The sequence below is a fragment of the Opisthocomus hoazin genome, chromosome 1 (genome assembly GCF_030867145.1).
Source record: "Opisthocomus hoazin isolate bOpiHoa1 chromosome 1, bOpiHoa1.hap1, whole genome shotgun sequence".
Classification (NCBI taxonomy): Eukaryota; Metazoa; Chordata; class Aves; order Opisthocomiformes; family Opisthocomidae; genus Opisthocomus; species Opisthocomus hoazin.
The window spans coordinates 116,246,237-116,253,352 of NC_134414.1; the positions used below are offsets into that span (position 1 = coordinate 116,246,237).

The 7,116-nt window shown below is 41.1% G+C and overlaps 1 long non-coding RNA gene across 2 annotated transcripts; it reads left to right on the forward strand.

The window, feature by feature from the left end:
- Positions 1-4,144: 4,144 nt before the first annotated feature.
- Positions 4,145-5,530, forward strand: LOC142365753 (uncharacterized). 2 transcript variants are annotated; one of them, XR_012766627.1, is made up of 3 exons: positions 4,145-4,254; positions 4,343-4,467; positions 5,472-5,530. It is a non-coding gene; the product is annotated as an uncharacterized LOC142365753 (long non-coding RNA). The 2 variants fall into 2 exon arrangements; XR_012766632.1 differs by having other exon boundaries at positions 4,346-4,467.
- Positions 5,531-7,116: the final 1,586 nt, after the last annotated feature.

Here is a 7,116-nt window from a genome sequence, read left to right on the forward strand (position 1 = left end):
GTGTAACATTCTTGCAGTTGTGCCAGCTGCTTCGCAGTCATCGGAGGGCTAGTGGTACTGTTACCCAAAATAGGAGTATAGGAGTAATGCAAGAAAAATAATTCTGTCATTTTCTGTCAATCTGCTCTCTGCAAAGAATGCAAATGAAACTCTGGGATTAGACAAATGATGCTTTCAAAGCAGCACACTGAGTGTGGTGGGTAAGCAAATAGATCTAAATAAGAAAAGTCATGAGCTTTTCACAGGGTGGCTCAGGAGGTGACCAACCTCACCCGATGGCTTCTGAGTCCTGCCAGCTCAGCTTCATACAAGCAAGTGGTCTGACATTCTTGAATCAGTGTATTCTTTCCCTCCTGTCTTTCTAGAGTAGTTGAAAATTTCCTTTTTTGCATCATTCTGGTAAGAAAAGGAAGGAAAGCTGGGTGAGGTGTGGGGAGCTGTCTCCCCCATCATATGGAAGAGGGAAAAAAAGAAGAGAAAAAAGCTAACCACAAAGGCATGGAAAGAAATTCATGTTGAAAAGATGGTGGTGACGGAACGTAAGAGGAGTGTGATTGTGATCCCTCTGTCTGTGGATAACTTCTTTCAAACAGGCTGTGACAAATACTCGTGGTATCTAAACACAAAGAAAATATACTTCTAAGTATTTATTTTATTCTAGTTGCATGTGAAGAATTGGTCAGGAAACTTTTACTTTCTTCATCTTCTTTGCCACTCTATATTGTTATGACAACACAGACACGATGGGGCATTACCAGGATCTTCCAGTACCTCTCTGTTGCTAGGTTTTGTTACAATAAATGCATATGTGCATCTTCAGCTTTTACTTCTGGTACAGAAATGATTTAAGCATCTTATGTGGCCCCTCTCTTGAGGTTTTCATTTGGCCATTGTTTAGGTAGGTTGCTGTTCCTGATCAAAGTTTTATTTTAGTGAGGGCTCACAAACGGATGGTGCACAAATGGATCTAGGCCTTGAATATCTTCTCTGTGAATATGCTCTGCTGAGCCTGTTGACATACGTTACGGTGAAATACGCAGAAGCCAAGCATTGACACTGCTCCAGAGTAAAAGCAGTAGCAAAAAGCTGTGCAACTTTAAAATGTCCCATGACACTTTCTTAAAGTATGGCTATTTAGTGTGAGTGGGCTGACACTGTCCTGCTATTTTATTTTTTTATCATCTGACTTGCTAAATAAGATTAAATGTTGCTGCAGGCTGAATTACTGTGGGTATCATCTCACGAAGTGATCTCTGCAAAGACAGGCCCCAGAATATTGCCTGATTTCCGTAATTAGCTCTGGCTATTGTGACTGAGTCGCTCTGACGAGAGCACACAACAAATATCCACAGTATTCAGAAGGTGCATGAAGTCTAACGATTTTTTTTGGTACTTTGTAATAGTTACTGTAATCCTATCGAGCTGGGTGGTGGGTTTTATTTCTTTGGGAGAGGAAGGCAGAAAAAATGCCTCACACCATGCTTTAAAGCTTCATTAACAAAGAACTTTACTCAAGGAGGAGATGTTAATAAGTAATGAAACAAAGGCTCCGTTATAGAGATTAAATGTGCATGTGTCTAAGTACAAAGTTCGTGTTGCAAAGTGCAGCTGTTTCTCTGCTCGTAACCCTGCAGCAGCCCCGGAGCCCCAGGTTCAAAGTCTGCCTGCTTTCCTGTCGCAGAGCTGACCGGGGCAAGGTCCGGCCGAAGTTCAGGGTTCAGTGTCTGAAGGCTTGCTGGCACTGTCTGCCGCCCTATCTGACGCGTTCCGGACAAGCAATAGTTGGTTTAAGATTAGAAGTACAACCAACAAAAACTTCCTGTTCTCTTTTCTGATGTGTCAGATTTCATTAAAGAAGGAATGTTTTGGAAGGAGTTGCTGGACTGTTTGAAAGTAATGTGGTGTATAATAAATAGAGCAACCTAACCAAACCCCGCCGAAGGAACAGACTAGTAAAATGATGCATGCAGGAAAAAGCGCCTCTTTGCATTCTCCTTCCTCCTGATATTTATTTCAATAAGGAAAAATGGAGGTAAAAGAACTCATTCTCTATAGACAAAGAGATGAAACTGAACTTTTTCTTTAAAAGAAAAAAACAGAAAAGAAAGCTAGTCCATGTGTTCCCTTTGTGTCGCGTTAACAGTGTTCCACACTGGCGGGGTGAAGAGAACTTAATATGTCTGGATGTCTTGCTTTCAAATCCTCCTTTTTCTTCTCCTTCAGAGGCTTTTTACGAAGCTAACCCCAACTTTCTTATTCAGAAAGGCTGCAAACGCCACCCGTGAAGCTTTTTTTGATTAGCTGCGGTCATATCAAAGGCTGCTGTACCCCAGCACAGACCCTGAGTGGGAACGGAGACTGAAGGCTGAGAGCAAAGGCAGGTACAAACACCCTTGGAGGAATTTATATTTCAGGCAATGCTGTAGCTCTATTACAGATGGAGAAAAGTTTCCTGTCTGTTGCCACATCCTTTCTCAAGGAAAGGATGGTAAACCATGGGTGGTAAACCAAGTCATCAGCACTTGGTGCCCGCAGCGTGCCGCAGGTCTGAGCAGACTGCTGTCATCTCACTTCACTGAAAGGAACACGGATGTTCAAAAAACTTTCTCAGACATCAGAGGTCTGCCCCATTTGTATCACCTCTTTCATTTATCTGCGTTCAGTAAATTTAATCATTGACAGCCACAATAAAAAACGGGGTGCAAGGAAGGACTGTAGCAGCCAAAAACATGAGTTCTGGATCAAAAGATTTGTGTCTTCAGATACAATTAATTTTTCCCTTCCTGCAAACATTCATGAGTCCATCAAACACCAGAAGAGCCTTCCTCTGGTGAGTTAGTCCCATGCTACGGTTATTACCCCAGGTCTAACCTACTTCTGAGCAATGTACTTGAGAAGCTGACAGAGACCCTACAGTGAACACTCCAGATCTCGGCTTCTAAGGGTTCAAATGGGCACATGAGCTAATTAGTGGTCAAAAAAAAAAAAAAGAAAAAAAAGACAGCCAAGGTCCTAAGATCCAAAATAATGTGTTATAATGGCTGAGCCCTTCCTGGGAGGACATGGGGAAGGAGAAATAACAGGAACTGCACCTCTGATGTTCCATTCTGATTCTGGACTGTGGAAACTCAGGAGTATTCAGGTTCTTTTCTGTTATTCTTTGCTGTCTCCATGCAACCACTGTAGTGAACAGATGAAGTCGCTGAGACTAGTAGTAAGTAGTGACACTATCAGTGCATATCCATAATAAGTTAATTTGGTCTGCACTGATGCAAATCCCTGACATAGCAGCACCTGTGAGTAACAATTTCTGTTGCTCCCACTGCTGAAGTTCCACCCAAGTCTCTGGCATCTCTTTGCTAGATTTATTATACCTGTCCTTGAAATCTTTGTTTCCTAAAGAAACTGTTCCAGCACTGTAGGCTACTGAAAACATACAAAAGGTGAGGAGAAGAGGATGACATTAACAGGTATAAAACATGTACATTCCTTGCTGCACTGATGGAAGTCCTTCAGATGACATAGCCCTGCTGGGTGGTAACTACAGATTTGAGCCTTGGCTTGCCTCTTGTAATCAGAGAATGGTTTGAGTTGGAAGGGACCCTATAGATCACCTAGTTCCAACCCTCCTGCCACGTGCAGGGACACCTTCCACTAGATCAAGTTGCTCAAAGCCCCATCCAACCTGGCCTGGAACACTTCCACCAAGGGGGCATCCACAGCTTCTCTGGGGAGTCTGTTCCAGTGATTCACCACCCTCACAGTAAAGAATTTCTTTCTTATATCTAATCTAAATCTACCATCTTCCAGTTTGAAGCCATTACCCTTGTCCTATCATCCAAAAAGATGGCCCCCTCAGGCTATTACCTGCTGTGTGGAGTGAGTTTCTTTCACTCTTTTCTCTTGGCATTGACAACAACAACATAATAATAATAATAATAATATACTTGTAGGGGAAGGTATAATGGGAGGAAAGAGAAGAGTCCCTATAGCCCTGTGGTTAGTAAGGTTGCATGGGCTGGGGTGGCAGGCTGAAGTTCAGGTACATAGTCCAAATCAAGCAAAGCAGGAATTTGGACCAGGTTCACAAAGTAGCAATTCTTCTGGTTGTTGGCTCTGCTGAAGTAGATGGGTGAATGTTTGCATCTCTCCCTCTCTTGTGTTCCCCTCGCCCTGTTTTCATGACTCTCTTCTGTGCCCATGTCACATGGCTTCCGTTAGAAACACAAGAATAAGCAGGGAAATTACTTGCAGGTCAAGTCTTAATTCTTGTTCTGTTTTTTTGCTTTGTTTTGTCTGGGTGTATCTGCTTTTGTTTAAAATTACTTATTTTCTTTCTCAGCAGATAGTTTGAGAATCATCCCACCTGTTGCCTACCTTAACCAAGAACCAGATCCTGGAGTAGGACTGTGCTGGTACTAGCTGGCTGCAAATCTACTAGGATCCTAGTATTGAGACACCTAACAGGTATGTGAAAATCAGAATTTATTCAAGGGGCTGATGCCCTTAGAAGAGAAGAATACTATTGCCATCTGTCCTTCCCTGGGAAAAAAAAAAAATCACAGGAAAAGGGTGTGTGTGTGCAGATATGACTTGCAGGGTTTTTTATTTTGAAACTAATATCTTTCCATGAAGAATCTGTGCCTGTGAATTTTTTTCTTCTCAGCTTACACAGTCCCCAACCTCTTTTCGAACCCCGTCAGGTAAGGCTATCAGAAAAGCCCTCCTTCCATCTAGCTTCCCTGTTCTCATGCAAGTTCAGATGTCTTAAGAAAATACAGGGGAATTTCCTTTGGCAGGAATACTGGAAGGAAACAAACAAGAATACTCCAAAACAGGATTGTCACAGCTGCCCTTGGACTGGGGCTTTTATTTGTTTCTGACTATTTTTTTGGTTTTGCTCTCCACTTCAGAATTTTTCTTTGCTGCATGTCTTCTGCATTCTGCCTTGTCCACACTGGAGTGGTAGAGTAAGAGGGCTTGTCTGCAGCTAAAGTTCTACTGCTTTATTCTGCTGGTGTGGTTAAGGCAAACCCTCCACCACCCCTTGCTTCCTCCAAATGCAGGCTGTGTTGTATCAATAAGAAGGTGCTTGTACAGATAATTACAATGCTCTGTAAAGCAAATTGACATCTCTTATTTGATGTCATATTTATGCAATAAAACTGTTTCTGCACTAAGACTTTCAGTGATATAATTATTTAATTTTGAAAATCATACTGCAAATAAAAATGTATACTGTGTAAATGCTAAAAGCAGAAGGGATCTCCGAGTAGCTCACTACTTTGTACACTGGTAATAATGAAACTAGTACACCTTAGGGTAGTGGTGCACGTTGTTACAAAATTAGAAGCAAAGAGTGAACTAAAATGACATTATTTTTATAGGTATACATACATTTGCTATGTAAGGACTTTGACAAACTTTAAAAGAGTTGTTCAAACAGTAATGTGTTTTTTCCTTCCATCCAGGTTAAATCTTTCACTGGCAAGAACCTCAGGTTTTCGCACTTCAGTCATATACCATGGCCTATCCTATGTAAAATAATGATTGAAAGTCTGCTTTTCTAAGAAAGAAAAAAAGAGTAAAATCATTACATTTGCCTATGACCTGTTAATTATGGCATCATGTTGGTGAAAGGTTTGAGTCTTTATTATGAAAGTATCTCATTCCTTTTGGTCTTTCTGTCTAACACAAGATGTCGTATGAAAACACAGATTTGTTTTGCTTCTGTGCTAAGTGGAAGGTTGGGCGCGATCTCGTCTGTTGTCTGGATCTGGGCTCTGGTTTTCCACAGTTAAGGATGGAGCTCTGTGGTTTATTGTGCTGATGCTGGTTTTAAATTCAGAGTTCAGATTGTGGTAGAAACTTTTGGTTTACTAGGATCTCAATTCTCAAAAAAATCTCAATAAACCGCCACCTAACGTGGGAGTGATTTAAATATTGGATGATACTTTGGGGGAAAATGAAGAGAAGTAGAAAGATCTTAAAGACCTCTCACAGAATTTATTTCTTGTCAGTGTTTCTTTTAGCTTATTCTTCCTTTTTGTAAGTCACTCCCGCACTCTGGGATTGAGCCTTTGTTCCTGCTCTCGCTCCCCAAAGTGCGCCCTGCCTGACCATCGGTATGGACATGTAGTTTTCATCTGTGGAGAATTTCCTAACTTTTTAGTCATAACTGAAAATTTATGTGCTGAGTTCAACCCAATGAATAACATGACAAATCTGCAGCAATGCAGACGCCATCAGGGAGACAGAGAGACTGGCCGTCTGTCTTGCCAAGTATCTCAGCAATCCTAGGACAGAAGCAGCTTTCTAACGCGCGGCGTATGTGACAATGAGATGTGCTGACGTTTTGATATGTAAGTGTACAAAGTTCCTGCTAAAGCCTTTGTATCCGAATGAGCGCTTGACGCAGCTGAGTATACACCGCGCTTTCGTATCTGTTGAGGGAGAGGGAAGGGAAAACATTAGGGCATTTCAGTACCTTATCAGCCGTGCTGGTGGGCGGTGTGAAGATCAAAACCCAGCAAGTGTACTCCTCACAGCTTTTAAGGTGTGTGCCTGCATCTGTAGGGTATGTTCCATAATGCAGCCTGAATGATCACTAATTAGCTCTTGCTTAGTTGCATGAATTGAACTTAGACCTATGTATTATTTTGATATATTTATTCATATTTCAAAACTTTGTGCTGTTTCTTTATGCTGAATATATAACGTCACCATGCTTTTATTTCCTGTGTTCACAAGCAAACTTGCTTCCTTGTAAGCAAATTAATTGTTTACTTTTCAGACAAAATAAGAACATACTCTTTGGAAACATATTATAGCATGATCTGGTCTGGCTGAGAGACTGGCAGGTACACATTACACAAACAACAGGTGTTCAAATTTATTGCTATGGCTAAAATAGCATTTGCTGAAACATGTCTATAAAAATCTCTGAGAGTGCATGAAAGATTTAAAAATATGTCTGCATTTTCTATTCATATCCCATTTACATAGCTTATTTTTAAATAACGGTGAAATTGTTTTGGCTTATTTGGTTTCAGTTATTATTGGTTGAAGAAGTGGAAACAAGATAAAATAATGGGTTATCTTCAGCTATGTGTTAAG